Here is a 15012-nt window from a genome sequence, read left to right as displayed (position 1 = left end):
AGATTTTGATTACATCCATTGGTAATTCTTAATAAACCAAAATATAAGTTTTTATTTATTAATTTAGCCGGAATAATATATTGTGTAACATTGATTAAATTTTTAATCATTTCGGCTTATTTCGGCTCAACTTGGTAGCATAGCTTATTTCGAGGAAGGATCGATTATTTGCTACACCCTAGAATAGCTTTGTTTTTGTTCTAATATGGATGTATGTTAAGTTAATATTATTTATGTTATACAATTCATGTAAATTTAAATCATTTTTATATGATCAATATTTATTTTGAATGTGTGAACTAACAACTTTTTGTTAAGGTGTGTTTTGAATATGTTGATATTTGTTATGGATGTTATGATTATTATTATGTGTAATTAATTTTATTTACTAATCTGTTTTTTTAATTTTGTTTTATTTATTTTTTTCACTTTCTTATTAGTTGTTTGTATTAAGTGAATTTCCTCATTTTAAATTTTCACATTATTTATATATTAAATTTCTATTAATATTAAATGTATTTTATTAATATAATTGTCTACTAAGTATAGTTTTTATTTGGTTAGTTTCTTTATATGGTAACCATTTCTAAATTAAAAAATGTAATGACTAATATTTTAGTTTTCGTAAATCATTGCAAATGAAATTACCTTTAATTCAGTTTATGACATTTGATTTTTGTTTAAAGTTATTTTATGTAATTAATTAATTTATAATTTAATTTCCGTTTACTTAATTTAGTTACAATCTGTAGCGTATTTGTTTTGTTAGTATGTCCATAATTTTAGTATCATCATCAGTATTTTTATTAACATATACAATTAACATATTTTAATCGTTAATTGTTACATACAAAAAGATGTCATGGCATCATTCTATGAACCCACCGAATACTTTAAATAGTGTGACGATACAAATGTAATCTACATATTTTGACTATTTGTAATTCAATATTCTATTCCAATCCATTAACATCTTATTATTAACGTTTAAAATAATACCTCGTGTAATTTTAGTTGGTTCTTAATTTATGCATAATTTATGTAATTTCAAACTCTAAATACTTGAACTTGCGGATCCAGGAATTTTTTTGGGTGGTGCACTACTTTTATATGTTTCAATTTCACCGAGTCGGGTATATAAAATTCCGGGTCGGTTTGAGGTTCCGGTCGGTTCGATGGTTCGGGAAAAGTTCATTACATAATAAAAATACGATAAAATAATAAAAGAGACACCGTCATCTAACAAAAACTAACAAACTAACAAATTAAAACCAATAACCTAACAAACTAAAACTAAATTTAACAAATAGCTTAACAATTAAGTAGTTAACACTTAACAATTATGAACAATTAACATTTAACAATGAATTATTACCTTCAAAGTGGGAGGATTCGAGACTCTGAGTAAGAGTAGGCAGTGGCAGGAGGACGGGGATCAAAGACGGGCTGAGTGGCTGATAGAGTGATAGACTGATAGAGTGATAGACTGATAGAGTGAGTGGCTGATAGACTGATAGACTGGTTGGTCAGGGGTTGTGCGGGGTAGGCGGGCAGCGGGAGTGGCTGAGGGAGGCTGTTGGCGCCGGCGGACGGCGGTGGACGGTGGTCAGTGGCTTACGGTGGTCATATACGGCGGTGGACGACTGCTGTTGCCTGTTTGCGAAGAGAGGCGCTGCTTTGCTTATGTTTGTTATAAAAAACCCTAACATCAGTTAGGGTAACTTAGTAAGAAACAAAAAAAAAAAACTATAAAAACGGGAATAGAACCTGCGACCTCCGGGTTACAAAACCCACAAACTACCATCCGGGCAAGCACTTTATATGTTTTTAAGATGGTTCCTGTATAATTTATAGAGTGGTTCCTTTATTATTTTCTATATATAAATACACTATAATTTCGAAACTCGGGTGGTTCCGCGGAACCACCCGTTACTACCGTAGATCCGCCCCTGGATACTTGCCAAACTTGTAATAAGCTATTTTCGTTTAAATCCATTAATCCTTATATACTTTTAACTTTATTTATGGGACAACTGAATTGTCACACCCCGACTAAGTAGTTGCGTAAGCGTAATACGGGAATGTAACAGATAATACTGGTATCAACCACATTGTTTATAAAGAAATTCAACAAACTAATTTACATCATATTACATTGGTAGATACTAAGTTTACAAACTAGATGAAAATCACATAACCAGTTATCGGTTTCTTATTCATTAGTATGTACTTGTATCTATTCATAGCGATTCACTTCCCTTCTAGCATCGAGCACATAAGCAAATTATTCCAACTTGGGTTCACCTGAAAAGCATGTTAGAAAGGGTCAACTACGTCTAGTTGGTGAGTTCCAAGTTTCATGAGTACGAACAAAATCAGTATAGGAGTTCGTAAAGTTCACAGTAAGTAAGTATGTACGTATGTATATAAGTATGTGTATGATGTTTTTATACTAAGCCACAAGTGAAACCGAAACGAGCTAAAACACATGGCCACCCCCTGCCCATGCACCCCCGTTGGCATATAACCACTTTGCCCCAAGTATGTACTATGTCTAACACCACATAGCAAAATGTAACAAGTTTAATGACAATATGCAACTGGGTTAAAATGTTCCGGCATACCCCTCCGGCCCTGTCAGTTGGGTTTGTCAAACCGATAGTACTATCCACACGTCACCGGCACGAAGTTAGTCACTTGTGTTTGTGGGGACTTTCAAGTGTTAGTACTTAGATAACTCACATCATCACACATTTTCAAGTATATAAGTATATGTAAACATGCTTTCCACCAAAAAAGTTCGTAAAACAGTTTAGAAAGTGGGGTCGTGAAACTCACCTTATCGTAGTTCAAGCTGGTAATATGTATCAGTAAGTAATGTTCCTCGATTATAGCTTGACTCCTATAACCGGTATCGTACTGTTAATACTAGTACAGTGTTTAAGCTAAATCGGGCTGTACAACTAGTCTGGGTGTAACTGATAGGCCCAGAACATGACCATAGTATTAGATTGTGACGTTGTATACTATGAAATGTTCAAAATCAGACTTGGCTTAGTTTCACCGTTTACCGAGCCTAGCCAAGTTGATCGTTTATGCGTTTCGGGATTAGGTAAGTTCTCACCAACTTAAGTAAACATATTGATTGAATAAATGATTTGATTTATGAAAGAATTTTGAAGTTTCGGTATCTGGTTTGATCACAGGGTTCGTTTCCGTTTTCACACGGGTTTGATTATACAAAACGCGTACAATCCAGCCGAATTGTCCGGAATTCTCGTAGAAAGTTCGTTTTTATCAAATTCATCCAAAAATACGATATTTGACCACTTTTGACATTTTGACATAACAGTCATTCCGTTAAACAGAAAACTGCCGGTTTCGTTTAATATAATTATAGTTTAAATCTTTGATTAATCATAACTAATTATATACTTATATATAAATTATGGAAATTTTTGTAAAAATAAATTAAAATATGGAGAATTCTATAAAAATATTTTCAGAAATTTTATGATTAATTATCTATTTATAAAAATTCATTTAATGTGTTATAATTAAGTAATAAATAGTCCGTTTATACCAAACGACATCCGAAAAATCCGATAATTTTTCCAAGTGGTCTCAATATCATCAAATAGCCTCCTCCAAATCTCCAGAATCTAACTATTTGGCCAAAATTCCCTTTTGCGTGTTTTTCGGCTGTTAAAACTCAATTAACACACAATTGCACAAAAATACTTAGACATCTCCAAATGTTCCTAAATTTTGTCATTGATCTTAAAATAACATCTCAGGGTTCCAAACCAAATTTCATAATTTTTCATGAAGTTTACCTATTTTTCCCGAATAAACGCCAATAAACGGTAATAAATTCGCCAAATAATCTCGTTTATCAAACAATTACCAAATTTAGACAGGGACTCACTTATGTGATCCTTGATGTCCCTGAAACATTTCATAACCTAAAAACAAGCACGTCACAATCGAAGTACAAACAGCCCCTAAACGAGTAATACGGTATTACCTTGTCGGTTTTCGGTGAATTTCGATAGTTTAAACGACTCTTCGGGTCTTGGGTTGTAAACTCAGTGTATCTTCATATCATATAATATCAAACCAAGCATAAATCATCCATTGAACAGCCTTGTTAACTAGGGTTTCGGCTTTGGTTTCAAACCGATCTTTCAAACCGTAAAAACTTTATATTCATGTTCTAATCCGCGTTTTTGACCAAAAATCTATATGATACTGCTTTGTAGACATGTTTAACATCAAAAAATGATTTTACTTGATTTTTATGGTTATTGGATGGTTAAACATGTTTAAAACTAATCAAAACACTTTTATAAGATTATAACTTAGTTAAAACATGGCTAAAAGTTCTTGAAAATAAAACTTACATGAGGGTTTATGGCAAGGGTTTGGAAGAACAGCTGAGGAAGGTCTGGTCTTTAAGTTTTAAGTATAAAAAATATGTAGCTTATTCAATAAATTTTCAAGAAAATATATTTGGTTGAATAATGTGAGGGGCGGCCGCAAGTGAGAAGGGGCCCATCGGGCCCTTCTAGGCCCATTAATGCCTTGGTTTCCGTGCCATGTGTAAATTTCGGTCCAAAATTTAATTCGGGTCCGGTTTTTCGCAAGAAAATTAATTCGGGTGCGAGAAATAGCGCGAAAACGGTTGTTTTTCGACTCATGTTTACAAAATAAGAAAAACGTACTGACTCGTTGTAAAAATCCAAAATATTTTCACGGATTGCTTAGAACATGTCATATAAGTGTTTTATAAATATTTTTCGGCTTAACGGATGCTACAATGCTCGTTTTGATGTTAACGATTGCGTTTAAACTTATAGCGTAACAATAAACGAAACATTTTTCGTTTAAATGGTTTTAAACGTACCGGGGCCTAAATATCAATATGTAAGCCTCTATAATATATATATAACTCGTATATGACCCCTAAGTATATATATACGGGCCATAATCGGTATCGGCCGGTTACTCGTTTAAGCACTACGAATTAACCGATTTATCGTTTACTCGCTACGTAGTGAATATAATATACATTGTTTGGCCACGAATGCCACAAGAATATTATTATAATAATATAATAATGTTAATCTCTATGTTAATGTTATAATCATTGTTATTATTTAATGTTAATATTATATTGTATTAATAATTGCCAAATCCGTATTGTCATAACTTTTATATGCTATAATTTAAAATAATAGTCGACGTTCCTTAAATATACTAACACTAGTTTGATCCTCCCATGTTACGGAGGTTTATTCAAGTTTTTGTTTTAATTGTTTTGCTATTTTATGATGATTTATTTTATTTTTTTAACATAGTTTAGTTTTAATTTAATACATATATATTAGTTTGTTATTATATTTTTTAGCGTTTGAGTTTTTCAATTGAGATGTGTAAGTTTTTTAGATTTTTAACGAACAAACATAAACGGATATGAGCATGTTGTTTTTTTTAAATGAACAAATATGAACACAAATATTTGTCTAATGAGGTTGTTAATGTAGTTAATTGACAATGATGGATAGTATCGGAAATTAACCGACGATATATGAAGATGATAGACCAGCAACAAAGAACATGTAAAGGAGATATATTAAATTAGGGTTTAATGATAGTGTTTACAAATAAATGAGATCTTATAACCCATTTGAGGGCTATTAGGGTTTGGTAAAACTCATAACACGTGTAAATTATTCTTTGATGATTAAGGGGAGATTTCACAAATAAATGAGATGTTATAACCTGTTTAGGAGTTATCCGGGTTTGGTGAGACCCATGACCCGTAAAAATTGTTGTTTGATTATGAAAGAGTTTCATGAATATATGAGATGTTATAACCCATTTAAAGACTATCCAGGCTTGGTAAGACTCATACCCATGAATTCGGATCAAATGCATGAGAAGCCTCCATTTAGAAATCAAGCAATATGGTGGCTCTAGAGAATGGGGGAACAACCTAAGAGCAACACATAAGATTTCATGATAGGCAATTATATAGATAGTTAGATAGATAGATTATGTAACACTTTTACTTTTATAATATAAACTAAACAAATTCACAGCTTATCACGTTACAAAATGAAGTTATAAATTTCTTAATATATACTTTTTCAAATTTTAAATACTTGCCAAAATTCTAATAAAATATTCCATTAAAATCCATTAATTGTTGCATATTTTTATTTATGGTTTATGATAACTTATGTATTATATATCTTGAAAGACCTAAAAACATTTTATTAAATTATTAAAAAATATCTAACTTACTGGATATATATTAACATGACTTAAATAGTTTTAATTTTAAGATTTTAGATTTTCATTCACAAATTATGACGATACAAAAGTTTTTCCATAATAATAAATTATATTTCAAAATTTTGTTTATAACGTTTATAACGGATTTGACATTTCCATAAATATAAATTGTATTTCCAAACTTTTGATAGTTAATAAAACAAGAAAAAAAAACGTTAAAGATAGTTTTATATATATATATATATATAGGGTAGAGTTAACGTAAAAAACAATAATTTTGAGAGAAGTATAAGAATAGATGTAGACCTTGGATCTAGGATCTAGTGGTTGAGATTGATAGTTTCTAAAAGTTGTATGGTTTCCTATATACATGGTATCGTGTTATATTTAGGTGATATACTTTATTTTTAAAGCCTTCTAACACTTCTCACAAAACAATTGTTTTTTATTTGAACCCTTTTCTATATACATATTACTTTTTTTCTAAAATTTTAAATGATAATTCAATGGATGTTTACATTATTTCTCTTGATATTAGAAATGCTACATACATTGAAAAAGTTTTTTAGAAGCATACATGTACTTTGATTAAAATTATGTGCTAAGTTTTTGTTTAAAGTTATATGTTACACGCCATCAATTTTTACAATTTTACTTGAGAAATCAATCTCAGTATGTTTCTTTTAATCATGGTACTAAAAAACGAAAGGAGATTTCTTTGTTTTGAACTCAACCATATAGACACTTAATTTTCAAGCAGTGTAAGTACTGTTAAAATAAATGTCAACGATTTACAACTCATTTTACGTTTTCTTCAAGAAAAAGAAAAGATGCTAGACATATTTTGTATATTAAAAAAATGCATGTACTATGTTGACATTGTGAACTCAAAATATGACCTTTTAAAGTCAAAAGGTAGACTTTTTTAATTCGAAAGTTATTTTTTTTCAACATGGTAATTTACTAATTATATTGTCTTTTTTTTTCAGTTTTGATCTTTGTTAGAAGTAATTTGAATTTGTAGCATTCAAACGGGTTCAATAGATTCACAATAGAAAGTTGATAATTCATTTAAAACTTCATATTGTTTGGATAAAATAGTGGAAAATTGTGGGTTGTTAGTTTACATGTAATTTGTACAAAGTTGTCCTTTTGTATTATTAGATTAAATATGTGTTGATATATTGTTAGTTTAAATACTAGCTACAATATTATGGAGTTGGAACTAAGACACGAGTTTGAAAAAATTATCTTATTTTACAAGTTCTTATGTTGTTGCTTTTATATTTTCAGCCGTGTGTAACACGTGCTCTAACCTAGCGGTCTAATATTCGAAAGGATCTATGGTTTTTGCTAACTACAAAATGAAAATAATATTATACGTATTTATATAAAACTAGTGGGAGTGCCCGCGCGTTGCAGCGGGGACGCCACGGGGTTTTAGCGAGGACGTATTTGTTGTTGGATCAGTCAAATGCAGATTTAAGAACCAGATAAGTTACGAATACTTATTTAGTATTTAGTTTACAAATAAATATTGATGAATCGTTAACTTACTTAATACCATAAACTTTATTAATAGTAAAAATAATTGGAAGTGTTATCACCTACGTGTTCCAATGGAGCAAGTCAAAAGCATTACACGTTCAGATAATTTTTAACATGTCAAATTTAAAGATTTAACCAAAAAGAAAACCCGAATAAATGTGTGGTTGAACAATACACAAAATTTATTGCGTCTGTATTTCTCAAAACTTATTGTTAATCAAACGGCAATTCTAGGATAATTCAACCAGTTTTACTATCCAATCTGGTCATCATAATAAATTTACCCAAAAAGTATGCTTGTCATCTATACTTGTATGCTAACCCGCGGTAATAAATTTTGTTACCTTTTGACCATGACTCCTATAGTCCCATGTACAAAGCTAATTTGAAAGCACTTAACTATTCTGATATGATAACTAACAATTGGCATGCCCCTTTTGGTTTATAGCTTTACGAGATGAAGACAAAATGTGACCGGTCACTTCGCCTTACAGCTATAGTTTCTTTCACAATGTACGCTGTATTTTTTGTTTCTCTAAAATACATGTTTCAAAGACAAAAGGGGTCAAACTATCATTAACAACTGCAAGTGTAAACAAACTGACATACCGACACCAAGAGTATGGGTCCCGGCTTCTAATACCTAAAACCAAAAAACAAAAGAGAAAGAAAACTTGTTCACCAATCAAACAATTGTGTTTTGTTTTGTTCAAAGTATGTAAAAAAATCCCTTTACAAAACAACACGCCACTCGTTACAACAACATACAACCTCTGCAAATGCTTCCGAACAATTAAACTACAGCTACAACCCCAACATCTATGTTTTCATAGCTTGAATCAATAATGTGGACCACAATCAATTCCTGTAGAAGTTAAACATGCAACAGAATTGTAAAGAATAAGATGGTTGTAATGAAAGTAATGTTTATTACTTGAAGGTGTGAATAATACAAAGACAACTACATCTATTTATACACAAACAAACCCTAGCTTTCAACCCATAAAAAGCCCATGGGCTTTAACCAACTACATGGGCTAAAACTCTAATTATAACTAAATACAACTAGCACTCCTCCTCAAGTTGGAGCATAGATGTTAATCATGCCCAACTTGTTACAAATAAATTCTATCTGAGCTTTCCGGAGCGGTTTAGTTAGAATGTCTGATAGCTGAAAATTTGTCTTCACATGAACTGGTTGAATGGATGGAGGATCGGTTTGTGTGCCTACTACTCGATCTCTGATAAGGTGACAGTCAACCTCAATATGTTTTGTCCTATCATGAAATACTTGATTCTTGGCTATGTGAATGGCTGATTGACTATCACAGTATAACCGCATCAAGTCATTAGAAACAACCCCGAGTTTTATGAGAAGACGACGTACCCAAGTCATCTCTGATGTTACATCTGCCATGGCTCTATACTCCGATTCGGCACTCGACCGGGAAACCGTGTGTTGCTTCTTACTCTTCCATGATACAAGATTTCCTCCAACAAACACACAATATCCGGTGGTAGATCGTCGAGAAATCGGACAACCTGCCCAATCTGCATCTGAGAACCCTGATATTCGACCATCTCCTTCTTCCGTGAAGGCACCCACACGACAATGACCCTGATCAGAGTATAATATACCCAAACCAGGTGAGGTCTTAAGATATCTTAAGACACGAATGGCAGCATCCCAGTGACCGGTGTATGGCGCAGCCATTAATTGGCTCAGAACACTAACAGTAAAGGAGATATCCGGTCGTGTGACGGTTAAATAATTAAGTTTACCAACCAACCGTCTGTATCGCTCAGGATCTTTCATTGGATCTCCTTCCTTTGGGAGGAGTTTCTTTGTAGGAAGCATTGGGGTATCAACAGGTTTACAACCCAGTAAGCCACATTCAGTCAACATATCAAGGACATACTTTCGTTGGGAGAGAAGTATTCCTTGTTAAGAGCGAGAAACTTCTATGCCAAGGAAATACCTCAATCGACCTAAGTCGCTGACCTGAAACTAAGACTGAAGAAACTGCTTGAGTTCGGTGATCCCGACCTCGTCATCACCTGTGATTATAATGTCATCCACATAAACAACTACGATAATCCTCTTTCCTTTCTGGTGTCTAAAGAAGACAGAGTGATCGTAGGCACTCCGAGTCATCCCAAACTGTCCCATAACACTAGAGAATCGACCAAACCATGCCCTGGGAGACTGTTTAAGACCATATAGAGAACGACGTAGTCTGCAAACTTTCGAGGCCTCCTCCTCAACAACGAACCCTGGTGGCTGCTCCATATATACCTCCTCCTCAAGAACACCATTAAGAAAGGCGTTCTTGACATCAAGCTGGTGGAGCGGCCAATGATTAATGGCAGCAAGAGCAATACAAATACGGACTGATGGCATTTTAGCAACTGGCGAGAAGGTTTCATCATAATCAATGCCATTGACTGAGAATACCCTTTTGCGACCAACCGAGCCTTCAAGCGGTGTAAGGAGTCGTCCGGGTGTAGTTTAATCGTAAACACCCAACGGCAACCAACAATACGCTTCCCTTTAGAAAGTGTTTCAAGATCCCATGTATGATTGGACTTTAGAGCCCCAATTTCGTTTTCCATAGCCTTTCGCCATCCTGGGTGAGCTAGAGCGCTCATCACATTTTTGGGAATCGGGTAGGAATCAAGAGTAGTGGTGTACGCATGAGATTCAGGAGATAGGTGGGTGTAGGCAACATAGTCCTGAATTGGGTAACGAGTGCATTTTCGGGGTTCTTTGCGAAAAGAAATAGGTATATCGAGTAGTGGTGCACCAGGAGGATCATAAACGGGTGTATCAGGGGTAGCTTCTGGTAAAGGTGTCGGATCGGGTAAGGATGTATCAGTGAGAGGTGTAGATTGTTCGGATGCAGACGGAGGATCTGAGGGTATTTCGGGGTTGTGGCCTGAATGTGAATCAAGTGTCTCTGATATTTGACCCTTACCTCGCCTAGCATATGTGAAAAGCAGTGGCGGAGGTTCTGTCGGTGGGTCAGAATCAGCAGAGATTGGATCGGTAGAGGGAATCGACACAGAAATGGTGGGGAGGAAGGGAGATGTGGGTATATCGAGGTCGGGAAACGGGTCATAAAAAGGAGTGGAACACTCGGGAAAGTAAGGAGACTCGTGAAAAGTGACATCGGCACTAGTAAAGTATCGGTGAAGTGATGGGCTATAGCATCGATACCCTTTTTGAACCCGTGAGTAACCAAGAAAGACACAACGAATGGCTCGGGGATCAAGTTTGATGGTTTTCGGACGATGGTCATGAACATAGGCGACACAACCAAATACTTTAGGTGCGAGAGGAAATGGATCATCGTTGGGAAATAGTATAGAAAACGGTGTTTTACCATGAAGAACGGTTGAGGGCATGCGGTTAATCAGATATGTGGCAGTGAGAACGGCATCTCCCCAAAAACGATGAGGAACACGTGATTGGATCATGACTGTGCGAGCAACATCCAATACGTGATGATTTTTGCGTTCGGACACACCATTTTGTTGAGATGTATAAGCACACGATGATTCATGAATAATGCCGTTGGTTTTTAAGTATGAAGAAAAGTCGGTGGAAAAATATTCTTTAGCATTATCAGATCGTAAAGTTTTAATGGTGGTGTTAAATTGGTTTTGAACATAAGCATTAAATTCTCGAAATATGGAAAATACCTCACTACGAGATTTCAACAAATAAACCCAAGTAGTGCGAGAATAGTCATCAATAAAGGTAATAAAATATTCAAAACCCAAAGTAGATTTGATAGGGCAAGGACCCCATACATCAGAATGCAACAGTTCAAAACAAGAACTGACTCGATTGGGCACCCTAGGGGGATAGGGACGCCTGGTATGTTTACCAAGTTGACACGACTCACAATGAAAATTAAAAGACGAAAGTGGTAAATCTGGTCGCATTTGCCTCAGAACCGCTGTAGAGGGATGACCTAACCGACAGTGAGCCTCCCTGATAGCGGAATCACATAAGTTTGCTACAGGATGCGAAAACGGGGATATACAATAGAGACCTCCTGATTCAAAACCAGTACCAATTACCCGGTTTGTTCCTAGTTCATGAAAAACGCAGTGAGTTGGGTAAAAGGTCACAGAACAGTTGTTTTGTTTGGTAATCTGACTCACTGAACAAAGACTGGTAGGAAATTTAGGAACAAATAGGATAGAAGACAGTTTTAGGTTTTCCGAGTTACTGATGGATCCTATGCCGAGAACGGGACATGAAGATCCATCGGCAAGACGTACTGGTGCATGGGAAACATTTTGAAGACTAGAGAAAATATCTCGATTCCCAGACATGTGATGTGTGGTCTAGAATCAATCACCCATGATGAGTCAAGACTAGAAGATTTACCTGGATGTGCCGAGTTGGTTTGAGGATGAGGCAGTTGCGAGAAACCGTTGAATAAGATCATGCTCCTCCTTGGTAAATGTATACGTGTATTTATTGTCGCCCATAGTAATACACCGAACTGAAAATGGTAATCTTCAGATCGTGAACAGTAACTCTGAGATAAGAATGTGTTTAACCAGAAAACGAGTGCAGGTAGTGGCTGGAAACAGATTTTGGCAGCGGCAGACCGATAACGGTAGACAACAGCAAACAGAAAGTCGTCGGTTCGAAAAACTAACAGCACGGGGAGCTTCGGACAAGAAAAATAATAAATCTGAAAAAAAGGACGGTGGCCGGAAACAGGGTCACGCGCCGTCACGCGGTGACGCGTGGGCGGCAGTGACGGTGATCGGCCGGCGCGTGGCGGCGCGTGCGGCGGCGGCTGGCGACGGATTTTTGACAGATGATATTTCGGGGGTTTCTGGTTACGATGGTGGCGGCGGTGATGGTAGGGGGTGTCTGGAAATATGGCACCAACATTTGCTATACTTTTACCCGCGTTAGGTTCGTTATGGCACCAACATTTGCTATAACAAAACTCATATTCTTTATAGATTACGATACAGAAAATATAAGATTCATATGACAACATTATCATAAAAAACAAATTAAACAATTAAACTGAAGAGACGTGGATCGACTCACTGGTAGACGATCTACTTTCCTCGGGTATGATTATGCTATTCCACCGATGGTTTTCTTGGATCTGGGTTCTTCCACCTACAAAATGAACAGCACCGTTAACTTACCCCTCAGAAAGGGACAGAGGGGTCCTCTTTGGGGTAACCCTCCGGTGTGAGAATAAGTATTTGTAGGAGAAGATAATAATATGAGAGTAAGGAAATCTGGAGAGTATTGCTTAATGTAGCTGAATACTGTGTGATTGAGTGTGTTACTGGATAACTGAGTGTCTCTTCCTTGTGGAGTTGATGTGGTATTTATAGTGCTAGGGTTTCCACTGATTGGGCTCAGCCTTGTTGGCCTCCTCCAATTGATTTGCGCCACGTGTCCTTGGGGACACCTGGTGCTTTTTCATTGGTTATAATCACGTGGTAGCACATGGGTTTTGCTGAGTTGTCCACCTTTCATTGGCAGCTGTCAACATCAGCATATTCTTATTCCTTGAAAAGATACCTTCTGGAAGGTTGTCTGACGTGCACAATCAAGGTTGTCCTAATCCTGATTTGGATAAAGACGAGGTTGATTATGTGCATGTGTGATGCGCGCCTATCCTGAGGATGCGCGAGGTCTTCTCTTTATTCTCACGCGCAGATGTTTCATGCGCAGATGTGATATGCACAAGCATGTGATATGCGCCACGCGCGGATGCGCCACGCGCTGTGATATGCGTGAGCATATGTGATGCGTGAGCATATGTGATATGCGTGAGCATGTGTGATGCCTGAGCATGTGATATGCGTGAGCATATGTGATGCCTGAGCATGTGATGCATGAGCATATGTTATATGCGCCATGCGCATAGGTTTTGGCTTTGTGCCTTCATAATGTCTTGATTTCAAGACTCTTGTCTATATCTTGTGGGTTGACCGCCCTCGCTCGGTGTTGAGGCGGGTACATACCTCTTCAAGCCCCCCCAGTCTAATGTGTGTCTTGTCTCGAGCGAGCGAGGTAAGATAGATATTAGACTTAATAGTTTGCTCTTTTAATAGGGTTTTGTCTTTTTCTTCTTATTACTCATCATTGCGCGAAATTCTATCCTTTTGGTTGAAAACGAATCGTCTATGTACGTGATGGAGACGTGTCAGACCTTTCGTGTGCTCGAGGTGCTACAGTTGCCTTTCATGTCCCCTCACATAGTGTCAGGAACACGTGTCGCGCTCGCGTTGGTCCGTACCTGCGAGTGGTGGTGCGTGAACTCTGGTGGCAGCTGTATCGTTTCTTTTCGTGTCCCCTCACACAGTGTCAGGGACACGTGTCGCGCTCGCGTTGGCTTACACCTGCGAGTGGTGGCGCGTGGAGTCCGATCAGTACCAAAATTTCTCTCTCCTGGGCCTATAAAGGCCAGCCCCTTAAGAGTTTTTATTCTTCATCTTCCTTATTTATTCAAAGCTTTCCTGTCTTTCATTCTTTTCCGATTACCGTCTTCTGCTTCCAGATCTCTGTTCTTTTAGAGGCTTCCTCCGTTCGTTTTTACAGTTGTATGTCTGATAGTTCAGACAACACAATCTCCCCCAACAGTCGCCGTGTTAAATCGCTAGTAATGTCAACTTTGAAGAAGACCGGCAAGGGGAAGAAGGCTGCTGAGGCCTCATCGGAGGAGGTAGGGAGGACCAAGGACGTGAAGAGGTGGGATGAGATCCCCTGCAAACTGAGGCAGGCTGATTTTGACAGCCTTATCGCCTCTCAGGGTTTTCTCCCTGAGTATGGCTGCATGCTGCCTGCGGCCGGGCAAACGGCGGCGGACCCGCCTACCGGTTATATATCCCTGTACTGCCATTTTTTCACCCACTGCAACCTTCGTCTCCCGATGACAAGGTTTGTAGGTGCGGTGCTTAGGTTTTATGGGATTCATATATCCCAAGTCCATCCGTTTGGACTCGTGCGCATGACTCATTTTGAGTTCATGTGCAAATCTCAGCGCGAGGAGCCCACCCCTCGGCGCTTTCAGTTTTTTTATAAGCCCAAGATCCAAGATTCTTGGTTCTCCTTCATTCCTCGCAGTCAGAAGGTGAAGTGCTGCACTGTTTCATTCAAGAGCCTTCATG

At 36.9% G+C, this 15012-nt stretch overlaps 1 pseudogene; it reads left to right on the top strand.

Annotated features, from left to right (window-relative positions):
* Positions 1–12412: 12412 nt before the first annotated feature.
* The window catches only part of LOC143537957 (L-type lectin-domain containing receptor kinase IX.1 pseudogene), a 60492-nt pseudogene continuing 57892 nt past the window's right edge, over positions 12413–15012 (top strand).

Source organism: Bidens hawaiensis, unplaced genomic scaffold, assembly GCF_021521415.1.
Source record: "Bidens hawaiensis isolate Kalapana, Puna unplaced genomic scaffold, B.hawaiensis_p1.1 tig00011438_1, whole genome shotgun sequence".
Lineage (NCBI taxonomy): Eukaryota > Viridiplantae > Streptophyta > Magnoliopsida > Asterales > Asteraceae > Bidens > Bidens hawaiensis.
This window is presented reverse-complemented; position numbering and strand designations above follow the sequence as displayed.